This window comes from Hemibagrus wyckioides, linkage group LG14, assembly GCF_019097595.1.
Source record: "Hemibagrus wyckioides isolate EC202008001 linkage group LG14, SWU_Hwy_1.0, whole genome shotgun sequence".
NCBI classification, from domain to species: Eukaryota; Metazoa; Chordata; class Actinopteri; order Siluriformes; family Bagridae; genus Hemibagrus; species Hemibagrus wyckioides.
Window position 1 is genome coordinate 18,408,113 of NC_080723.1, and position 12,775 is coordinate 18,420,887.

At 38.2% G+C, this 12,775-nt stretch overlaps 1 protein-coding gene across 3 annotated transcripts in view; it reads right to left on the minus strand.

The window, feature by feature from the left end:
• stox2b (storkhead box 2b) overlaps nt 1–12,775 on the minus strand; it is a 60,811-nt gene that overhangs the window by 22,442 nt on the left and 25,594 nt on the right. The window contains exon 1 of one of the 3 annotated variants that reach the window (XM_058407660.1): nt 2,714–2,852. The exons of the other annotated variants lie outside the window; for them this stretch is intronic. The gene's annotated coding sequence lies outside the window, so the exon portion shown is untranslated. Of the gene's footprint in view, nt 1–2,713; nt 2,853–12,775 lie in introns of those variants that run through there. 3 annotated transcript variants of the gene reach the window in all.

Here is a 12,775-nt window from a genome sequence, read left to right on the forward strand (position 1 = left end):
AAAGATCTTCCTATTTCCTGCCAGAACTCCCCTAGTTATTATCTTAATCAGACAACATTCTATATTATTTTGGGGTTTGATTCCCGCCTACGCCCTGTGTGCCTGGAGTTTGCATGTTATTCTTGTGCTTCAGGGGTTTCTTCTGGGTTACCTCCACTGGTCTATAGATTGTCTACTAAATTGTCCATGGTGTGTGAATGGGTATGCATATAGCCAAGTGCATCCGGTGTGTTTCCACATTGTGCCTCGTGTCCACTGGGATGAAGGATATACAGTACAGAATGAAAAAATTAATGGTTCGGATGCAATGAACTGTTAAATCGGATCAGATATATAGTGCCAGTTCGTTTATTATACCATGATGATTGTTCAGACTGTAATTCAAATCACAGGTTTATATATAAAGCATGTGATCTAATGCATTATTGTTTCTATAGCCAAAGCTCATTCACAGGGACTTAAATGGAGGACGTAATACAATGCTAACAAGGAGATTTATTTTTCTTTCTGTACGTGTTATTTTTCAAAGAAAAACATTTCTTAGTGGTTAAGGTGTTGGACTACTGGTCCAAAGGGGTTCAAACTCTCAGGTCCATCAAGCTGCCACTGCTGGGCCCCTGTGAAAGGCCCTTAATCCTCAGTTGCTCAGTTGTATAAAATGAGATAAACTGTAAGTCGATCTGGATAAGAGCATCTGCCAAATGCTAGAAATGTAAATATAAGATACAAAGTTGTTGCTTTACACTTTTTTTTTTTTTTTTTACCAGGGGAAAGTCTTCAGGTTTCAAGTTCAAGAAAGGAGAGGAAGAGAAGCTGGTGACTGTTTTTAACTGATATAATGATAAGTGATAACATGAACCGACTTGTTCAGGGAAACTTCAATAACACTGGAACTAAAATGTAACTTCATGTAGATTAATATGGGCCCTTGAGCAAGGTCCTAAACTCTCAACTGTTCAGTTGTATGCAAAAAAAAAAAAAAAAAGAAAGAAAAGAAAGAGAGAGAGAGAGAGAGAGAGAGAGGTAAAACGTAAGTGGCTCTGGATAAGGGAGTCAGCCAAATGCCATAAACGTAAACGTAAAAAGCATCATTCTTTAATTTAAAAAATGGCCAGCTTTGGTAATTTGCTCTGCTGTTATAGTAATTTATCACTAATGTTATAAAGCTTCAGGGACGGTAAATAAACCAACAAGCAGATAATAAATCCTTGTGAACGCCACCAGCGAAAGACTAAATAAACACAAACGAAGAAACAGTAACTGCTGCATTTTTTCCTCATACACATTATCATATCCTCTTCGACTCCTGCCATCTTCACTGTTGACAATGTTGTGCAAGGGGCCAAAGTAAATTTCTTTATTATTACAGTGCGAGAGGAATCTCTCAACTCTGACCTGCCCTCTAGTGGACACAGCTTTTTTATCCTAAAGGGATACAAAATGTACACATGCTGGTCGGGAATAGACCCTGGACTACGCATTAACAGCTGGCTGTGATGTGAGATAGAAGATATTAGATAAAGAGATTAAAACAACATCAATAGCTGAATAACAAAATAATAGGTTCAAATGATTGTTTTGGGTCCATGACCAGATTTTTATGTATAGTTTCCAAATGTTTTTAGAAAGCTGGCTTTATACCATTTCTAGAAAAACTTTGACAGTTTAGGCAATGTGTCTGTCCATTCTAAAGGTTCGGTCCAAAAATTCCTGGCTCTAATGAGAGATGTTACTTGAAGGTTCTTCTACTTATAACTTGCTTTTACTGGCAATGTCTCTAAATGATTTTAAGAGCACAAAGAACAGTTTAGCTAGCTAACACTCAAATTTACGTTTAGCTCTTACATGCTAGGTCGCTCAGGACCAATGATTAATTCAATAAACCATTTTTGATTTACAAGGCTGTAGTCAAGTTTTAAAAAGTTTAATAAACTTATATGTATATATGTGTATAAAGTTTACTTTAATGCGTCAATGAAAGTGTCGCATAACTCCTGCAATGCCACCCAAAATCCCCTGGCATTATATCAATAGAGGTTTCATCAGTGGAACGTTACGATGTGTGACAAATTGTTACAAGCGTAAAGGGCTTTTATATAGCTGCACTTGGGTTTGTTTGGGGTTTTTTAAATGTCACAAGTCTGTAATGTCTGCACTGGGTTCATGACCCGTTTCCTCAACATGGTAAACAAAAGAAACCGTAACCCTTTTGTTCAGGCAAAACAACAAAAAATCCAAGATCTGTTGTGTGTCCTTGTGTGTAATTTGCTCTTTGATTAGACAATGTGTTTAATTTATCTACGTTTAGTCTAGCTGCAAACTTATTTTGGCTTCAGCCATTTTAGACTAACGCGAACACAGTAAAAGCGCTTCAGAGAAAAACACTTCAGGTCACATCACAGCAGCTCCAGCATAACAGCAACTCTTACATATTTCCCGTTACCTTTCACGCTATATTGTGGATCAAGACAACAAAACTGTTACTGCATTATTCGCACTGAAACCCCGAGCTCAGGCTTCAAGCGTCTGCGCTCATGCACTTTCATCTGGTTCTGCTTTATCATTCAAATCAGCTCACTGTGCAGACACGCTATGGAAACCTGACGCAAACAAACAGCACCAAGCACCATAATGCGATCTCCGACACGACGATTAAATCTAACAGCGTGAAAAAAAAAACAAAAAAACGACTGGATTTGAGATCGCTTCTTACCTGCGACGTGATGAATCTGTCATGAGAGAAAGAAAAAAGGGCGTGAGAGGGAAAACTGAGTGGCTGTAAAAAAGTAGGACGTGCCGTAAAACCTCGAGAATTATGCCTGCTAATTCTCAAAGCAACACTAACAAGCACTAAAATACACAACACATGATCAGACACTCAGCAACACGCACGCAAACAAACACTCAAATTTGCTTAATCAAAGCACAACACAATAAAAAAAACAAGCGGTTTCTCAGATCCTCCCTGATACAGCAGGGTTAATATGATATCCTTTTTTGAAAACGTCCAAAGAATAATAAAGAAAAAACTCAGAAGTTTATTTAACCCCACAAGTGACATTTCTATCCAAATGATTTCACAAGTTGTACTCAAATTTCTAATAAAATGTGCTATAACCACTGAAAAGCTGAAAAATATAAAGGACATCGGCCAAAAACCATACAGACACATGGTAGGTCATGATCATATTTCTATACAGTAGATAAACACTACACAAGCTGTGCAACATCTTTTATCATTTCAGCCGCTAGATATTTAGGCATTTAGCATTATTCAGATATTAAAAATGCTATATAGATATTACTTGACTGCACAGTTTTGCACATGATTTTACCCACTTTCTAAAAGCAGGTGGAAATTAGCACCATACACTGATCATCCATAACATTATGAAGTAAATAAGACTGATGATCTCCTCATCATGGCACCTGTTATTGGGTGGGATATATTAGGCAGCAAGTGAACATTTTGTCCTCAGAGTTGATGTGTTAGAAGCAGGAAAAATGGACAAGCGTAAGGATTTGAGCGAGTTTGACAAGGGACAAATTGTGATGGCTAGAACACTGGATCAGAGCATCTCCAAAACTGCAGCTCTTGTGAGGTGTTCCCGGTCTGCAGTGGTCAGTATCTATCAAAAGTGGTCCAAGGAAGGAACAGTGGTGAACCGGAGACAGGGTCATGGGCGGCCAAGGATCATTGATGCACGTGGGGAGTGAAGGCTGGCCCGTGTGATCTGATCCAACAGACGAGCTACTGTTGCTCAAATTGCTGAAGAAGTTAATGCTGGTTCTGATAGAAAGGAGTCAGAATACTCAGTGCAGGACGGGTCAGGGCTGTTTTGGCAGCAAAGGCAGGACTAACACAATATTAGGCAGGTGGTCATAATGTTATGCCTGGTTGGTGTACACAGTATATTCCTCTGATCTGGCAGACAATGTAGCATGGCTTCCTCTAGCAACTGGAACACATTTACCCATATGTTTTCCTTCCAGTATGTAATAATATAAGAATTATTCAGACAGATTTCCTGTATTAATATTGCTTCTCTACTGCTGTCCTGGTTCAGGTCCTGATCACACAACACACCTCAACTGTTACATGAATTTCTTCACATTTAGGAAGGAACTCAATCACACTAAACAGCACTTTTATGACACTGGAATATTATTCCTTGAAATTGTTCATTTTTGTAGCACTGTTAATTCTGCACCATTGTCCATTGCTAATCTGTAACATTGCTAATTAGTATTTATTAGCAAGTCAACATTGTTCATTGCTAATTTTGTGCTACTGCTAATTCTTTATCGCTAATTGTGCGATATGACTAATATTGTGATAATACTAATTCTCAGATTACTAATTTTATGATATTGCTAATTTGTTTCTATTACAAATTCTGTGAGATCATGCTAATTATTGCTAATTCCCTGATATTACTAACTTTGCAATATTGCTAACTCTATTATATTACCATTTGGGTGAAATCACTAATTTATTAATTGTGACAATGCAATTTAATAGACCATGATTCCTTGATTTTGACCATTCTTTCATTTCATTAAAAAACTACAGTTTTTAAACTGAAATATGTATCATTAGCATATAACATAGCACCGCTGCTTTCCAACACAAATATATTAACACAAAATCACACGCAGTACATTTATATTTTTCACATGGTTCCATCGAAGCTAACAAGAGTTGTCAATAGAAAAGTAACCTAAGCCTAGACGCGGCCGTCGTGTCCCAGCCGTCACTTATCAAGTGCTAAAGGATAAAAATAGCACAAATAAACACCACCTCCATCTGTGCAGAGTGGCTCAGTGCCCTAAGAGAGTCATAATGGGAAAAAAAATGTTGTTAAACTGGTAAATTAATTACTCGGCTTAAAAAAATTACATTTATGCAATTTATGATGCGGCTTCTGTTTTGTAGTCATAAATTTCCTTTCAGGGTTGCGACGAGAGACAGAGAGATGAGAAGAAAAGCTAGAAAGAAAAGAGAGAGAGGGCATTTTGGGTTAATCTGAGCAGAGAGTTAATGCACAGCCTTTGTGCGTGCGTGTGTGTGTTTCTACGCAGTGAATAATGTTGCATCAGGAAGCCGAGGGCCAGCCATGGGTTAACGAGTTCATTTCAATCCCAGCATGCCCTGCTCTGAGCACATGAGAGCTGCTGTGTCAAAAGGAGAAGACACGAGGCAGTGTGTCTGTGTGTGACAGAATAAAAGCAACGTCAAATAAATAAATAAACGCTGTGTTCAAAAGGACGCTTTCTGTACCCATCACCCAGCTCGTGCTATTCATCATGAGACACAAAAGAAAGGAATTAAAGTAAACAGGCACCAAAGGATAGCAACGTGTGAAAAATATGCAGCGATGTCTGTTTAAAAAGTCCTAGAGATGGATAGCTTGATGTCGGCCAATAGGAAAAGGACTGAAGCAGGGATGCTTTGGTTATTGCCTCACAGCTAGCTATGAACAGATAAAATGCTAAATGATAAGAATTGCTAAATTAAAGCTTTATAAAATATTACAGGTTAGCAAAATAATGCTGGTACAAAGACTATTCCTGATGTGCTTGGTTATGCTGCATATTATTCCAAATTCAACTGAAAAAACAAAGCATCCAGTCATTTTTTTTTTAAATTAGTGTTAGCATGCTAGCTCTGCAAACATTACAGGGCAGTGTAAGAGCTTCTGACCCTTCATGGCAGAAATTTAAGACAAAAGCAATGTGATTAGAGGAAAATTTTTATTTCTAGAAATTGTCTCCCTATTTTTTCCCCCAAATGCCCTCACACACTTTCACAGCAGCAAGCACCAACAGCTCCAGCTTACTAGCATCCATGTTTGAGTTTTTTTAATCACATGTTGGAAAGAAAACAAAGAAACACAAGTGAACACTTCGGTCCACAAACACAACTACAAAACATATCGAGATCATTTTAACTGATTCCATACATCTTTGTGAAACTCAGAACTAAATGAAATTGGCTAGCAGCCCAACAGTAAGCACGAAATGCTAAACAATGTTAAAGCTGAAGCTTTCTTAAATGCTCACTGGAAATTTTCAACACTGAGGCTTATATTTCAATATTTAAGTGATATTTTTTTTTTGCAGTGATGCATCTGAGGATTGAAATATCTATTGCCAGGTGTTCCTGACAATGAACATGAGCTGCGGCCATGTTGTACATTTCTGGTAGACATATAACTAATATAATTAGCATCTACTAGACACTGTGTAGCAATCAATATACGTCTATTAGCTTAGAAAATCCAGAATCGTCGACAAAGACCAGTCGGTCTTACAAAGGGCTGTCACTATTGATTATACTGATCAATATTTCATTCAATTAATAATCAAATCATTAATATCCACATGGTGCCTTGTAAAAACCTACTAGTATTTTTCCCTAGATAAGTCCTACCTAGAAAATAATATATACTAAATATAAATATAAATCTTTATTATATAGAAAATTCAGATATTTAAATGAAAAATACATTCTTAAAATATTTTATATTATATTATATTATATTATATTATATTATATTATATTATATTATATTATATTATATTATATTATATTATATTATAAAAAACAATATATTATTATTTCTGATTATATATTATTCCTATCCTTTACATTACTGTTTCTTGCTGTAAGGGATTCAAGTCGGAAAACTGAGGACTTTTTATAACCGAGAAATTGATAATAATCAAGTATTCGTGACGGCCCTAATTCAAAGCAAAGATTCTTAATCTTTTTATTTATAAGTTTCATAGAAGTTCTGGAAAAATGTGGAATTTTTTTTGTTTTTAAGACCATCCTGTTTCTGAAATACTGCCATCGACCACCACGTCACAGTCAAAGTCAATGAAAGTGCAATTTTACTATATTCAGAGGTTTGATATGAATATTGACTGGATAACCGCATGAATGAGCAGAAGTACAGGTTTCTCTATTAAAGTAGCCAGCGAGTGTGTATAGTGTGATCATGTGGCATTATCTACATTAACGTCTCAATTCTTACGATAAGTAAGAGGTAAGAAACTCTTTACTGATATTGAAGACGTTAAAGAGACTGAAAGACATTTGAGCACCTTGCCTGTTTGTGCCAAGCTTGAGACAAAACAGCAAAAAAAAAGAGAAATCTAATTTCATTTACGCATGAGAATATTTCATGCATGTGCAATCGCGACACTTTGATATTCCTCCAAAAGCATGGTGGGATCCGAGCCAAAACGTAATTATCCTGGATAGCACAAAGAGACTCTGCTGAGTCTTTCAGGCATCTCTGCAAATCTGCATACAATTTTTCATCCTGCAGAAAGTTGAAAGCCAACTACAACAAATATTCAGATACCGAAAACGATTAAGAGGCTTGCAAATGAGTCATTATGTAAATCTCAAGCTGTACCAGTTCACAGAAGTTTCCCATCGCTAGAGGACCGTAACCTGTAATGTAGCATTTTATAAAGAAGTGGGATGATGAACTGCAGGCGCTCATGCGACACTGGTATATGAAAATAGCCCCGTCATTAATCATGCCAAATATACATATAAAGTTATTAAAACACATTCACAATGTGCTATAACACTGTCTCATATTGTGGAGAGCTTTCCTCATAGTATACGTACCACTAAATAAATATCGAGCTATTAGTGGGAAAAGCAGAACCCGAATCTGGATGTAAATGATGCTGGGAAAACGCTCAACGATCCATCTTGGAAAAAAAAAAAAAGGTGATTACAATCATGCTTGCATTAAAAAGCTTTTTCTTTACGGCACTATTCCTATCCCTAAAGATATGATATTCATGAGCCAAAGCTGTGCTTAAAAGAAGAATGGCCACAGGAGTAAAGCCATGCTTGCGAGTTTCACCTCAGAGACAAAGCGAGCGCCAGAAAGCGTATGGCTAAGACAGGCAGTGAAGCTGTCACTGAACGCATCGGTGTTTATAGAGGGATTCTGGAAGACCGAGAGAAGTATGGCAGATTGAAGGAGGGTCGTAAAACGTTGACAGCAATACAATACATTTTTATTATGATTTACGCTCGACCGGAGGACGTGAGGACGGGTCATGGCAGGGAGACGCATTCTGGTGGTTTACTATCCTGAAGGGTACGTTTACATTTATTCGTTTGGCAGAAGCTTTTATCTGAAGAGATTTACAGATGAGACGCTCAATACAACGTGAGCATACAGATGAGGTTAAGGGTGTTTACTCAAGGGGTGAATAGCGGCTCTCTGGAAGTCCAGGGATTTAAAAAAATCACAAACTAGCGAGGAAGAAGGCGACATGAGGTTTGGGTTAATATTATACAACAGTTCCGGTCCACTAATTTAATTGGATGTGCTGTTTTCCAAGAGTGCCTATATTTCCTATAACCACAATGCGTGAATCACTGCATTTGTCCGTGTTGCCAGAAAAAATATCACAATCTGGTCTGGAGCATTTAATACAGTTACGTTAGTGACATCAGCCAACAAATAATATTTTTGACAAATGATAAAATCGGCGCATAATATATTTCGACTTAACATATGAAAGCTTGTCAGAAGACGACGAAAAGGAAGAAGAGACAGGAATATACAAAACACTGGCTAGGGAGATGGCTAGTGTGCTATCTGATGTGCTATAAAGTGGGCGTGGCTTCTTTGGGATCCATTTCTGGTAGCAGAGCAAAAATAAGCAGAACAATTAACATTTATGAAATGCTACTTGCTTGATAGTAATTTCTTCTGTTGTATTAAAGTAATATCTCACAGAGAAGAGTACGGTTATTCTGAATATCAGCAGGGCTGTGATTTGGCTGTCGGCACAAGCACCTCTAACATTCTCGCATGTGCGACGTTTCTTAAATCTGAATTTATCTTGGTCAATCCACCTACTGACATGTTTTTGAAAGGTGCGAGGAAAACTAAGAACCCGGATGAAACCCATATGGGGATGTGGTAGCTTAGTGGTTAAGAGGTTGGACTACAGATCAGAAGGTTGTGAACTTGAATCCAAGGTCCACTGGTGGGCCCCTGAGCAAGGCCCTTAACCCTCAGCTAAAAATGTCATTCAGGATAAGGGTAAGGGACATGGGGAAAACGCCACAAAGATGGTAAATCAGAGGTCAGGATTTTACCCTGGACCTATCAGCACCACCACATCACCCTCAGTTCATCATATATCTCGTAAGTTAAATGTTTTTTGATTGTTGGATTTAAAATGCAGAACAGCGGAAAAAAAAAACAAAAACAACAACACACCCAGCATAACCTAATTACATCTTTTTAGCTAGACAAGTCAACTTTCTCCAGACTTGAACATGTGGAAAGTATTGTGTTATATTGTTCAGGTGCCTGTAACCAAATACAATACATTTTGACTCTAAATGAACACAAGTCATGGGTTTCCAGCAGCTTTTACCCAGATATTCTGTCACAGATGGCGATCACATTATCGCAATATGAATTTATACCATGAGGGAACGTGTTTGGAAGGTCAACCTACAGTTTAAGACAGTTTAATGAAAAAAAAGAATAGATTTCACTTGGAAAAACATATCCAACCTTTAAAAGTGCCCTATTTACACTGATAAAATCTTTTACGTATTTTGAAAGGATCGTTCTATCCTTGAAAACTAAATTACCAGGGCTAAAATCCTCTTTGGTAGGAGTAGTACTGAATTAATGTGTGATTGCTGTGTTCTAGCTAATGTTATCAGAGGTTATCATTAAAAACGGTCTCAAATTCCTTTTCTATTTATTTGTACTTGGTGTGAGAAAAAGACAGGAGGGGAAAAAAATATGAGGAGAAAAAGATCCAGAAAAGCGTCTTGTGTGATCCAAAATTCAAACAGACATTGAAACATCACAAATGATAAGCCAGGGATTCAGACAAGGCCAACCAATCAGACGGTTTGAAGACGGGTTCCTCTGAATTCCAGCCAAACCTTCGCTGTGAGGTTTCAGCTGCGAAACTGTGTTCGGCTGTTGACGCCAAGCTCTCTACACAGCATCGCCACCAGGAGGTCAAATTACTTCCAGCGTAACTCTATAAGGGTTCAATTCAGCGCTGATGATTTTACTGCGTGCTAAGCTAACACACTGTCATCAGCAGACGAAACGCTGATGACTGAAACCAGAGAAACAGACCTTTTCTCCATTCAGAACATTGTTATGACTGTCAGATGCAGTCTTAAGCTTGTTTGACATGGAGCAGACAGTAATGGGGTAAAAATCGACACACGCCGTCAGTCTCATGTATCGTCTTGCCCTAAAATGTACAAATGTTTTGATGGATCTGGAATATGCAAAGCTTTCATGATCATTTTTTTCCTGAGCACATGAATGAACACATTCCGCTCACCTGACGCTTTCGGTCATATACGATTATTTGCACAGATGCATGGACAGATAAAGCGTGGGTTTTTTTGTCCTGCCTGGGAAAAGCGAATGTTCCAAAATTTCAGGTCCAGACAGGCTGTTACTAATGCTCGGGATTGCCCTTCAACTTATAAAGCACTTCTACTGTGCATTACTGAAACCGCAGAGATGATGAGTGAGTCTCTTTAATAAATGATTTATAATAAGTAAAAAAACACCAAAAAAACACCAAAGACGATTATTTATTCATAAAATAAATTAATGACCCATTTATTAATGTTCAAAGCAAGCATTTTATCAAGAAGTTCGGCTTCTGTGTCAGTGTGAGACTAGACTTGTGCATGTGTATGCGACTCATCAAGGCCTTGAAAACTTGGGATCGCCTTATAGGGTCATGTGTAAGAGACTTTTAAAGGACTGTCAAAAGTTTCAGACTGAAAGACGGGAAAGAATGAAATTTTCCTGAAATGGCCGTGATGGTTCCAGGCCTTCTTCGACTTTCTCTGGCCTTCTTCACGAACCTTTCTCTGGCTGTCTGCACAACCACAACCACAGACATCCTCCTTACTGCCATGAATTAATGATGCGTTCTCAACTTATACATTCTCTCTTGTTCTCTCGCTTACACAGACACAGTCAATCTTCCTAATGGATCTGGGACCTTCTCCAAAAACGCCCCTGCTTGTATAATTTTAGGTTGTGTGATAGCCAGGTGAGATAACACAAGCTCAAAAACTCGATGACCAGAAAATGAAAACAAGTGAAAAACTGTTAGACATTCAGACTGGAACACTCTTTGTTCAGCAGAATAGCACAGTGGAGACTCAGGCTTGTGAACGTTGAAATGTACACCACAACAGTCCGGAGAACCAGAGCCAAAAGAAGTTAGTCAAAATAATTACACAGAGATTCTAAAGCTGTATTTCATCAGGCTGCAAGATATCAACCAGGATGGAAACCCAAATACTCTTCGCATTAATCTGGAATCCAGCACTTCCTAACTGGCTGAGTCCTGCTTTGCCAAAACCATCCTAGCATGAAGATCACTGTAGATTAAAGATTACTTTGAATACTGTTGTCAAAACCCAGACTATTTGAGAGATCTTAACTTAGCCCTGATCACACAGTCTTGCCATCAGGCAGTGTTTAATTCCAAGCTCAAGATCCAAAAGATTTGCAGCTCTGAAATCTCTTGAAGACTCCTGAGGAGACTCAAGATTTGCACAACTGAAAAAATTCAATTCATTTCGGTTCAATTGTATAGCTTGAACAATAGAAATCAGGATATAGATTTAGATCCCTGATGAGCAAGCCAGGTGCAACAGTGGCAAGAAGGAAAAAAACCCAAGATGACAAGAGAAGGAAACCTTGACAGGAACCAGACTCCAAGGGGAAGCCATCCTCTTCTGGGTGACACTGGACAGTGGGATTAGAAGTAATTACTCTCCCGCAATTGTATACTATCAAGTCAAACAGTACAGAGGGTGTTGAAAGGTTATGAGAATCAGGATCTTCAGTATTACAGTTGCAAGGTACAAGTCTACAAGATCCAAGTGAAGTTATCAAATGGGGAGTCTTGGATGTCTTGGGCATAAAATGCTCTTTTAATTTCAATCCAGGGGAATTTTTGAGGCAAAATATCTAAAGCTCTAGTGACCCTTGATGTTCCTTGACCCTTGATGTTCTATAGCTTTACAGGCTCCTGAGAAACTGATGTGCTGGTGGTTCAGATGTACAGCTCTACACACTTCAGACAAACATCGGAGATCCTTAGAAGCAACCTTGCATCAAAAGGATGTGCATTGTATTAGAGATGCAACCAAGTTCTTTAAGGGTAGATTTTCAGACAAGTCTGTGGATCCTGTCATACAAGATTTGACAAGAAACGCTATCTTTCTTAGACACCCGTCCCGTCTGCACAAGGAGAAAACAAAAATAAGAGAAGCCGTGCAAAATTGCGAAAAAGAAAAATAAAGAAAACGTGGAATAATTACTGTGATAAGACAAAGAACATGATGGCGCTTAGCCTAGTCACAGCTTGTGTGCTAACCCAGAGCTTGCACTGTTGATCTCGCAACAATGCTGCTGATTGTGTGGTCAATGCTTAATACAACCAGAGCCAGAAACCTCTTGGCATGAAGCGAAGCAAAAGTCACAATCCATATGCCAACTCGACCAGCAACATTGCCACAGAATCATGTGAGCAAATTCTGACAGATTTAATATGCTGAAGTCATGCCATAAACAAGAATTCAATGCTTGCATGGTTTTATTTGAATAGCTATGAAAGAATAACAACTCTGTTCCTTTTTGAGTTGGCCACTAATATTTCATCTCATTCAGAAGTTATACAAAAACATCAGTGCTTTATACACATGCGTGTCGTA